We start from the raw sequence: 11,100 nt of genomic DNA, 5'->3' as shown, positions 1-11,100 counted from the left end.
GTCATTTGAAAGTAGGAACGATTTTTTTTTCCTTTTCAATCTGATTGCCTTTTATTTCTTTTTCTTGCCTTATCGCAATGTCTAGAACTTCCAGTGCTCTGTTGAATAAGAGTGGTGAGGGTAAATATCCTTGTCTTATTACTGACCTCAGTCTTTCACTGTTAAGTGTGATATTAGTTGTAGATGTCTTTTATTGGTGCTCTTTATGAGGTTGAGAAAGTTTTATTTTATTTATATTTTATTTCTGATGAGCTGAGAGTTTTTAATTATGAATGAATGTTGGAGTTTCTCAAATATTTTAACTGCATTCATTGATATAATTATGTCAGTGATGTGTAGCCTGTTAATATGGTAGATTACATTGGTGTTCATTGGTAGATTTCATTGATATTAAACCAGACTTTTTATACATTGTTGGATCCAATTTGGGTTGGATTCCAAACAAGAGATTTCAATTCATGAAATATTAATGACATGTGTGAGAGATACTGGTCTTAGTTTTCTTTTTCTATGCTGTTTTTGTCTGGGTTTGGCTAAAACCCAGTATTACTCTAATGGTTAATACTGGCCTCATAAAATGAGTTGAGAACTATAACTTCCTCTTCTATTTTCTGGAAGAGAGTGTGTAGAATTGGCATTAATTTTTTTTTTTTTTTTTTTTTTTTTTGTGGTGTGGCGGAGTCTGGCTCTGTCGCCCAGGCTGGAGTGCAGTGGCCAGATCTCTGCTCACTGCAAGCTCCGTCTCCTGGGTTCACGCCATTCTCCTGCCTCCGCCTCCGGAGTAGCTGGGACTACAGGTGCCCGCCACCTCGCCCGGCTAGTTTTTTGTATTTTTTTAGTAGAGACGGGGTTTCACCGTGTTAGCCAGGATAGTCTCGATCTCCTGACCTCGTGATCCGCCCGTCTCGGCCTCCCAAAGTGCTGGGATTACAGGCTTGAGCCACCGCGCCCAGCGCATTAATTCTTTAAATGTTGATAAATTACTCCAGTAAAAACATCTGACTTTGAGATTTCTTTTGGGGGGAGCTCTTAAAGTACAGATTCAATTTCTAGTGGCTATCGGACTACTTAGGTAATGTGTATCATCTTGACTGGGTTTTAGTTTTTTTGTGGTTTTTGAGGAATTGGTACATTTCTTCTAAATTGTTGGCTATATGAATGTAAAGTTGTTCACAGTAATATTCCCTTATTTTTCTTTTAATGGCTATAAGATCTGTTGTGATATCCTCCATTTCGTTTCTGATATTAGTGATTTATATCTTCTCTTTTTTATCTTTGTCATTTGCTAGAGGTGTATCAATTTGATTGATTGTTTTCAAAGAACCAGCTACTTGTTTTATTGATTTCCTCGATTGTTTTCCTGTTTTTGATTTCATTGATTTTTGTCTCTTCACTTTATTATTTTCTCCCTTCTGCTTTCCTTGGATTTGTTTTGCTCTTCTTTTTCTAGTTCCTTGAGGTAGCAACATAGATATTTGATTTGAGACCTTTCTTATTTTCTAATAAAACTATTTAGTAGTAAAAATTTAACTCTTGACACTATGTTTATTTGCATCCCATAAATCTTGGTAGGTTGTATTTTCTTTTTCATTTGATTTCGTGTTTTAACATTTCCTTTGAGGCTTCTCCCTTTGACCCATGGATTTGACCCAAACATTTAGGACTGCTATTTTTTTTGCTGGATGGATCATTTCATTATCATGCAAGGTTCCTCTTGATCCACAGTAAGTTTCCTTGCTTTGAAGCCTACTTTATCTGATTTTGATATAGACACTCTTATTTCCAATGTTTGCAGGATATATTTCTTTCTAGCCTGTGTTATTTATTTGAAGTGAGTTTCTTGCAGATAGCATATAGTTATAGTGTTTTTTAATCCACTCTGCTCATCTCTGTATTTTCTTTTTTTGTTGTTTTTGTTTGTTTGTTTGTTTTGAGATGGAGTTTCACTCTTGTCATCCAGGCTGGAGTGCAATGGCACGATCTTGGCTCACTGCAACCTCTGCCTCCTGGGTTCAAGTGAGTCTCCCGCCTCAGCATCCCAAGTAGCTGGGATTATAAGCATGAGCCACTGCACCTGGCTAATTTTGTATTTTTAGTAGAGACAGGGTTTCACCATGTTGGTCAGGCTGGTCTCAAACTCCTGACCTCGGGTGATCTGCCCTCCTTGACCTCCCAAAGTGCTGGCATTGCAGGCATGAGCCATTGCGCCCAGCCCATCTCTGTGTTTTCATGGGTAGATTTAGATAATTTATGTTTGAAGTTATTATTGATGGCCTCAAGTATACTATTTTAATATTTGCTTTCTGTTTATTCTTTCTGGTTCTCATTCCTCTGTTTCTTTCCCTCTTTTATTCCTTTCTGTGGATTACTTGAACTTTTAGTTTTGTATTTATTTATTTAAACTAGAGTGTTTTAGTATATTGCTTAGTACAGTTTACTTGATGATTGAGGTAGGTATCACAATATACTTATGTAACTTATTACAGTCTACTGTTACTGACATTTTACTAACTCAACTGAAGTGAAGAAAAAATAATTCCGTTGAGATCCCTTTATTCTCTGCAATTTCTAAGTATAATTGTCTTAAATATTTCCTCAACATACATTGAGCACCGCATCAGATGTGTTATAAGTTTTGCTTCAATCACAAAATATAGTTATGGAAATTCATGAGGTAAGGATAGGCTATCGTGTTTACCTCTAATTTGAGCCATTCTGTTGCTCTTTTTTTCATTTCTAAGGGCCCAGCCCTCTTCTGTTGTCATTTTCTTTCTGTTTGGAGAGCTTTCTTACTTATTTTTAAAGAATAAGTCCTCTAACAACAAATTATCTTAGTTTTCTTTCACCTGAGAATGTCTTTATTTTCCCTTCATTCCCAAAGGATGGTCTTTACCAGATATTGAATTCACAATTAATGATTCTTTTCTTTCAAAACTTGAAAAATGTTTACTTCCTCTGGCCTCCATGGTGTACTATGAGAAATCTTCTGTCATTTTAACTGGTGTCTTTCTACAGGTAATATGTCATTTCTATCTGGTTATTTTTGAAGGTTTTTTTTTTTTTGTCTTTATTCACCGGAAGTTTAATTATAATGTGTTTTGGTGTGGATTTCTTTGAGTTTATCAAATTTAGATTTTACTCAACTTCATAGGTATATGGCTTTTGCCAAATTTAGAAAGTTGTCAGGCATTATTTATTTGAATACTTTTTGAGCTTTACACTCTTTTTCCTTTCCTTCTGGAACTCCAATAATAAGAAGATTAGATTTTTGTTGTTGCTGCTGCTTCACAGATCTCCAAGACTCTGTTTATTGTTATTTTTTAAGTGTATTTTATCTCTGTGGTCCTGGCTAAGCAAATTCTATTGATGGGTCCTTACGTTCATTGATTGTGTCCTGTCATCTCCAGTCTACTACTGAGTCAATCAGTGTGTTATTTAAAAATTTCAATTACTACATTTTTTAGTTGTATAATTTTCATTTGCTTCTTTTTATAACTTCTAATTCTTTGCTGAGATTTTCTATTTTTTAACACTTGATTTGAGATCGTTTGTAATTGTTATTCCTGAGTCTTGGTAGGATGAATACTTTTCAATCGTATTGGGGCATTTGATTTATTATGTTAGGGGAATCTGTATTTATTATTTTTATAGATTTAGGGGTGTAAGTGCAGTTGTGTTACATGAATATATTGCATCTGGGCTTTAATATTCCCATCACCCAAAGAGTGTGCATTGTACCGAATAGGTAGTATTTCATCTGCTAGGAGACTGTTGATCCTATTTAAGCCCTCTATTTTGGCAGGCAGTTATCCTGTTTAAGTTTTTAATATACCATATACTTTTAAAAATGTCATATTTAAGTTTAGCGTGTAGGTTCTAGTCTACTTTCATGGGCTATGGTTCCAATGGCAGGTGTTTTTTCAGAGCTTTTGCAATGTTATTCTGATCTGCTTCATATTTTGGTGCTGCCAGAGCTCCTACATGATCCTGCTGTTGTCACCTGCAGGAAAAGAAGGCTCTTCCATGGGCTGCCTGGTGTTGCTGACCACTTTTGAGGCCACTTTCTAGGGTAAGGAGCAAACTTTGCTTGGCTTGGGTTTTCTTCCCTGGCTGGAGGGTCGAGAGATGCCGGTCTCCACTGTTGCAGGCCCTGCAGGTAGACTGTTCCAACTGCCTGTGCTCTGGTTGTGGAATTGTTTTTGGGTTGCCTGCTGGGGCTCTGAAGCTGCCGCCGGGCACAGGATCAGTCAGCCAAGGCTATCAGGTCCCTGTTGGGGGGTCCCTACTAGGTCTCTTGGGATCTTCCTTCCCTTGTCCTTTGGTGGGGGGTTGGGAGGTGGCTATCTTTCTTGTTGGCTTTATTTTGCATTTGTTTTATCTCCTTTTCTGTGCTTTTCTTTTTACCTGTACCTGTTGCTTCCAGGTTGTAGATTTTTTCAAGGCCTATTCTGAGATATATGAGAGTTAAAAAGAAAACCCAGGGAACTCACCTCATTGTCATTCCTCAAGTCCTGAAGTCCGTAGTCAGTTGCTTTCTTTATTCCTGCTTTCAAATTCCCTTTATCATTATCTGCTAAGTTATTTCCAGGGTTTTTAATTGTATTTACAGGGGAGGAGCAGGGACAACTGAGTCTACAAGATCTTCTTCTGGAGCCAGAAGTCTGCAACTGACATTTTTAAAACCTAGATTATTAATTTTGATAATATGCATCCAATTGAGCTGAGGGTTTTTTCCAAGCAAAAAGATCATTGCAAAATAGTTGATTTCTCTGAATGGTTTCTAGAGCTTACTTCTAGGCTGAAGGCAGGCCAGAGGTCCAGGTAGGTGAGATGCCCAGAGCCGCCGGGAAATTCCTCCGGGTAGGATGCATGACCTGGTTCTGGAGCTCTACTGTTTCCTGACACTCAATGAAAAGCAGTAGAAAGGCTCTTTCTCCTTTCAAGAAAAAGAGGCAGTGGTGCATACATACATGTTTCTCACTTGTAGGTATTTTATTTTTGAACTTTCTCCTCTATTATTAGCAGTTTTTGATTTTTATGACAACAGCCTACATACTGAGAGGTCAAATTTCAGTAACTTTCATTAGTTAGAAAGGTGGGGAACAAATCTAATTGAACTTGTCCCCTGAGAGAAGTTCTGGGCCAGTTTAAACAAGGCAGTATAAATCAGAAGGAGGTTCACTGCATGGATGGAGGGAAAGAGAGCTCCTAAGTTAACAAGAAAGGGTCACTGGCAGACTTAGAAAAAGACTGGTCGGTTGGCAGGCTTTAGAGAGGAGCAGAGGGAAGCAGCAGGAGATGCCCAGTGGGAGGAAGAAAGGTCACATTTTTGTGACCACAGAAGTGGTGAGAGCGAGTCTAGGGCTGGATGCAGCAAATGCTTGCTAGGTTTCCTGGGCAACAGGCCCCTCCCTTCTGGCAGTCTATTAGGCTCTGAAAGGCTACCGGCAGATAAATCTACATGGTGGTAGAAGAGCATGCCTGGATCAGCCGGCTCCTCAGAGAACACCCTGGGAGGCAGCATTTCCGAAAGGCGCCCATGCAGGAGGACTTGGGGAGACAGAGAACAGGGAGGCTGGGGGCCCACTGGGCCCTGCATGACTGCGGCAGCTCCTTTGGCTTGGGTGCATGGATATACACACAGACTGGGAATTTGTGAAGCCACTTTGCCTGGCTTAGCTGGACTGGGAACTGAAAACCACCCTGCAAGGCGGAGACTGCCATTCTCATTTGCTAAAGAAGAGTCAGCCAAGGCAGGACGCCTGTACGTGGCTGCCCAGCTAGCCAACAGCAGCCGGACAAGGCATCTTCTGGAACTTGTGGGGCTCCCCTCCTCTGGAAAATGATGACCCAGGAGGAGAAACAGAGAAAGAGAAAAATCATAGCCTAACTACTGAGCACTTTTGCATTCCACTCAGTAGGGGTGGCCCTGAATCCTTCATTCTGAGCGTTTTCTTTCCTGTTGTAGAGAAGTCCATCCTGGGCAGTTGAGGGATGTCTCAGATTGCATGGATTAAAAGCAAGGGAGGAGGCCACGGTTGCAGGAGGCAGGCATCCAGGAGGGATTCCTCCAAGGGAAGCTTAGAAACATGACTGCATAACAATGTCTGTGTATAAATTATAAAGTACTGTGATGTCAGAGAACATGGAAAGTTCCCTGGATGCTGGTACAGAAGATGGTTGGTTGTTTAACATATCTGAGAGAGAGTCACACCCTCAAAGATAAATACAAAAGTAGAACCCAGTATTTGTGTCTGATACCTTTTCTCCCATTATGTGACCTTTGACGGTAAATAAATCAAATGTGTCCATTTCCTCTGTGGAAAATGGGGCAAATTAATGGTGAATTCATAGCAGTAAGGTCCCCAGAACCAGTCAAAAATGCCATATGTCCAGTCAGTGTGAGAATGTGGACTCTACTCACCAAGGAGCCTGTCGTGGAGAGGCCCAGAAAAGCAAAATGGCCCAGAATCATGTGGTTTTTTGAAGGGTGGGGAGAGTCCCTCTTTGGCATTCTGGAATAGTCCTGCTCAAATCATGTGGTTTATGTGGCACTGGCCCAGCCCTGGACAAGCAGATGTGTGTCCTTTGGGCACAGTGGTGGGCTCAAGGTCTGGCCTTCACTCACATCAGACAAATGATCATTTTTCCTGGGAGTTTAGCTCAGAAAATTCCTCACTCTTTCTGGATGGTGATGACCGAAAGAATCCCATGCATCAGGAGCCAAAGGGGCATCTTGCTTCCACATGGAGAGAGAGGACCTACCTAAGAATGAGGTCAAGGAAGGCCAGCAGGGAGGAAGAGACAGAAAAGAGAGAAAGAGAAGTGCTGACATCACTTGAACACCTGGATCCTGCTATGCCTGATGCTAGATACACCCTCTTTGGATTTCCCAGCCACACAAGCCAACACATTTCCCTTTGTAAAAAAGCTTATTTGAATTGGGTATCTGTCACTTGTAAATGAATGAGTCCCGATGAATACTGTTAGTGTAAAATATAACTGTTGTGCCAGAGTGGTCTGGAATTCTCAGCTGGGTTGCCCCTAAATGGATTCCATTGTTAGACTAAACACATGAACCTTTCATGAAGGCCTCATAATATTCTTAATAGCTGCTCAGTTGGCTAACTAGAGTAAAAATGGCTCTGATCATCAGCTAGCAGCAAGAAGGCCACTGCCTTAAATCTAAATAGTGAGGTGCAGTGCACTGAATTGTGTCCCCCAAAATTCATATATTCATGCCCTCTCCTCCAATGTGATGGTATTTGGAGGTGGGGCCTTTAGAAGGTAACTATATTTAGATGAAGTCTAAGGGTAGAACTTCCATCATGGGATGAGTGTCCTTATAAGAATAGACAAAAGAGCTTTCTCAGGTCTCTTTCCCTTCCCTACATCAAGAAGGTGGCTGTCTGTAAGCCAGGAAGAGAGCCCTCACCTGAACCTGACTATGCTGGCACCCTGATCTTGGACTTCCAGCCTCCAGAATGGTGAGAAATAAATGTCTGTTGTTCATGCCCCACAGTCTATGGTGTTTTGTTATAGCAGCCTGAGAAGACTAAGACAAGGGACTTAGATAAGTCCCAGGAGTGGGAATTTAACTCTTAATGTGCTAAATCTGTTCCTTGGGAAGTGTAGCCCCATACTTCAGAGGGGAGGCTTCCTTCAGATGGAATATGACTTTAGTGCAGTGGTGTGAGCCATTCCTTGTTAAGCATCATCTACTGACCATTCCCTTCCCCTGTCTTCTGTGTGTTTTTCTTCCTGAAGACAGAGGGAGGAGCAAGCAGGAGATAGCACCATCAAGTTGCACTGGGAACATTGTGGAGGGAGAGAAGGAAGGAGGGAAATAATTGAACTAGTGGAGAATAGCCTGTGACTTCTATCAAATTATGAGGCCCATAGGCCATCATTAGAGATGAGAACCTCTGCCTTCCTATGCTGGAGGAGCTCACCCAAACTTCCTGTGTCCACAGTGTGCATTTGGGCTGTGAAGTGCACTGGGAACAATCCATGTTCAGGGCTGACTTGGGGGTCTCTCATGTTCTCCATGGAGACGTCCCTCCCCAGAGATACAGAATCACTAACTGTCTACCCTGTTTGCTCGGGCTACAGAAAAGACCAACAACTTTTTTTTTTTTTTTCCATAAAAAGGCAGATGGTAATATTTCAGTCTTAGCAGGCCATACAGTCTTGTCATAACCACTCAGCGCTGCTGCTGTGGTGTGGACAGTATGCAGACAGAATGTGAACACATAGGTGAGGCTCTGTGCCCAGCTGCCTTTATTCCTTAGTATGATTTTCATATAATTTTCATGTGTCATTAAATGGTATCCTTTTGACATTTTTCTTAACCATTTAAAAAGGTGGGAACCATTGTGTCACGGCCAAATTCATGACACTTTTGAGACTTTCTTCTCTTAGTTTTGGTTATTTCCTCCAAGTTGGTTCTTCCTGTTGGTCTCCCGATCTTTCTTTATGAAGAGACTTGCCCCAGATGCACGTGGTTGATGCTCACTTTGGGGGAAAGGGCATTGCAGAGGTGGTTGGGAGCTCTGGGGTTTGTTCTGGGCATGTCACTTGCATATTCTGCCATGTGGGGATTTAGAGGGCCTTCACAGGGGACTCCCCAAGGTCAGAACTCTTTGGTTTCCTCTTGGGTTGGACAGAGCTCACACAAAGTTAGTTTTCTGTCAGAGGTTCCCAGCCTGATTGCCAGTTTCTGGGAGCAAAGTGGAAGAAGAAAGCTGGCAAGTTCCCCACAGTTAGGATGCAAGCATTCCTTAGACCCCCATTTTCCCTAAGACTTCCCCCACCCTCAACCATACCTGGCACATGCCAGCCCAGAAGCCTCCAGAGAGCCACCCTTCAGTCTTGCGCTGGGTTGGGGAGGAGGACGGCTGGGATCTAGTGGGTCCTGGCCTGCCAAGCCATCTTCCTCTTCAGGCCACCTGTTCCCCTGCTTGCAGAGGTCTCTGGGGCCTCCAGTTTCTGAGCCTGTTAGGTGCTCCATATTGAAACTCAGGCTGCTGCTCAGCTCTGCACAGCCAACTTAGAATCCAGTTCTCCTGGGCCTGCAAAACCAGATGCTTGACAACACCCCCAGTTTTGTCACTGTTGTCTCTCTCCCATTCTCTTTTATCTTGTAGATTTGTGCCTTAAAACAAAATCTATTTATAATTGCTTTAGCATAGTCTTGAGAGGGGATGGAATTAAAGGAATCTGCCATCTTTCCCTCAAAATTCCAGTGAGTTTTACTGAAATATTCCATGTGCAAGATGTTTATTATTAACACGACTATAAAGTAATGAGACTGAGATAGCTTATGAAGTTTATGTTTTTACTTTATAAGGATATATGACTTAAAAAGATTTTTGTGAGTCTACCTATTGTGTGATAGGATCAATTTACCGTATATCTCCTCATCTTCTTCATCACGAGCACTCACCATCTGAGGCAGCATTGTACAGCCAGTGTGCTGAATTTTGCAGACTCCCTTGTGCTGGAGGTGGCTCCATGGCATAGTGTTGGCTCTTGAGACATAAATCTGCTGTGGGTTTCTGGGAAAATTTGGCTAGCCTTTCTTCCTGGTCACTTCCTTCTCCTTTCTGAGTGGAATGTAGAAGTGATGGCTGGAGCTGCAGCAGCCATCTTTCACCCTTGACTTGAGAAAAAGGCCAAGATAATACATACTCTTCTGCTCCTTGACCTACTGATTTAATGCTAGGACTATGTGGCTCCTGATAGCTTTTCGTATAAAGAAAAAATAACTCCTAATTAGTTTAGGCCTGGGTTTTGCTAGGTTTTCTCTTACAGCTCCAAATGCATTCCTCAGTAATATTTTTGGTGAACACAAGACAATATGGAAGTCTTTCTTAGAGCCTGACTGGACTCTAATTGCCTGCTGGCTGCTGCTGTTGTCTGTTCTCCTGAAGTCAGCTGCTCTGTAGTACCTAGCATCAAGTAAAGAACCTAAAATGATGCTCTATGGCTTTCAGAGTCTTCAGTAGCCTAGAGAAACCATAAAGGACAATGTTTTCCCTGAGGAAAAAAAAGAGTGTGGTGATTAAAATATGCAGCGCTCCTGCATGATAATAATAACGATAATAATGATAACGCATGATGATAATGTCTGGGAATGCAGTGGCCTGACAGGGACAGGTGAACTGTGTTTCTGAAGCTGATGCAACTGGCTGTGATATGGTACTCCAGTGAGTGGTAAAGACAGCACCTACAAGAGGACCTTTCTGTTCTGCAAGTTACAACTTAACTCTCCTGAAAGGGCAGTGATCTTACACTGGAAACAAGTCACTACAAAGGCACATCTTCGTCTTAATTTTAGGACAAAAGGGAAAATAACACCAAAATAAAGCTAATATATGCAGCTTAAAGACAAGGGAAACTCTAAATTGTATCTTGGATGGCATTCATATTTACAATAATTCCCATATCATCTACTGTACACATCAGAAGGATTAATTATGATGATGGCTGGAGGAAATCATTCATCACAATAACATTTAATCACACTTTGTAATTTTTGTTTATTAAGGCAAGGGAGTTTGAAACACATTTAAGAAAGCTTTTCATGAGAAAGAATTGTAAAAAGTTTTATAGTTTTATTGCATGGCTCTGCAAATGATTGAGTAAGGCATCCAGATGATCCCTTTGCTGGGGCTGCCATGACAAAGCACCACAGACATTTATTTTCTAGGCTGGAAGTCCCAGATCAAGGTGTCAGCAGGGATGGTCTCTCCTGGAGGCCTCGCTCCCTGGCTTGTAGATGGCATCTTCTCTTGTGTCCTTACATGGTTGTCCCTCTGTGGGTGTCTGTGTCCTCGTCTCCTCTTCTTTATGAGGACATGGGTCATACCGGATCATCACTCATCCTAATGGCCTCATTTTACCTGGATCACCTCTTTAAAGGCTCTGACTCCAAATGCAGCCACATTCTGAGGTATTGATGTTGATGCTGGTGTGGGGTGGGGTGTGCGTGTGTTTGCATGTTGTGTGCAGGTGTGTGCTGCGTGTGTGTGTAGTGTGTGGTGTGTGTCTGTGGTATATATTTTGTGAGTGTGGTGTGTAGAGTCTGCATGCGTGTGT

At 41.8% G+C, this 11,100-nt stretch overlaps 1 long non-coding RNA gene across 1 annotated transcript in view; it reads left to right on the top strand.

Moving 5' to 3' along the window:
• The window catches only part of LOC111527965, a 92,256-nt gene extending 84,807 nt beyond the window's left edge, over positions 1-7,449 (top strand). The window contains exons 3-4 of the long non-coding RNA XR_002726826.2: positions 4,007-4,069; positions 4,610-7,449. This is a non-coding gene — a long non-coding RNA (uncharacterized LOC111527965). The remainder of the gene's footprint in view (positions 1-4,006; positions 4,070-4,609) is intronic.
• The last annotated feature ends 3,651 nt before the right edge of the window (positions 7,450-11,100 follow it).

The sequence above is a fragment of the Piliocolobus tephrosceles genome, chromosome 14 (assembly GCF_002776525.5).
Source record: "Piliocolobus tephrosceles isolate RC106 chromosome 14, ASM277652v3, whole genome shotgun sequence".
Classification (NCBI taxonomy): domain Eukaryota; kingdom Metazoa; phylum Chordata; class Mammalia; order Primates; family Cercopithecidae; genus Piliocolobus; species Piliocolobus tephrosceles.
Note: the sequence above shows the minus strand (reverse complement) of the source record. Positions and strands in the feature narration are given on the sequence as shown.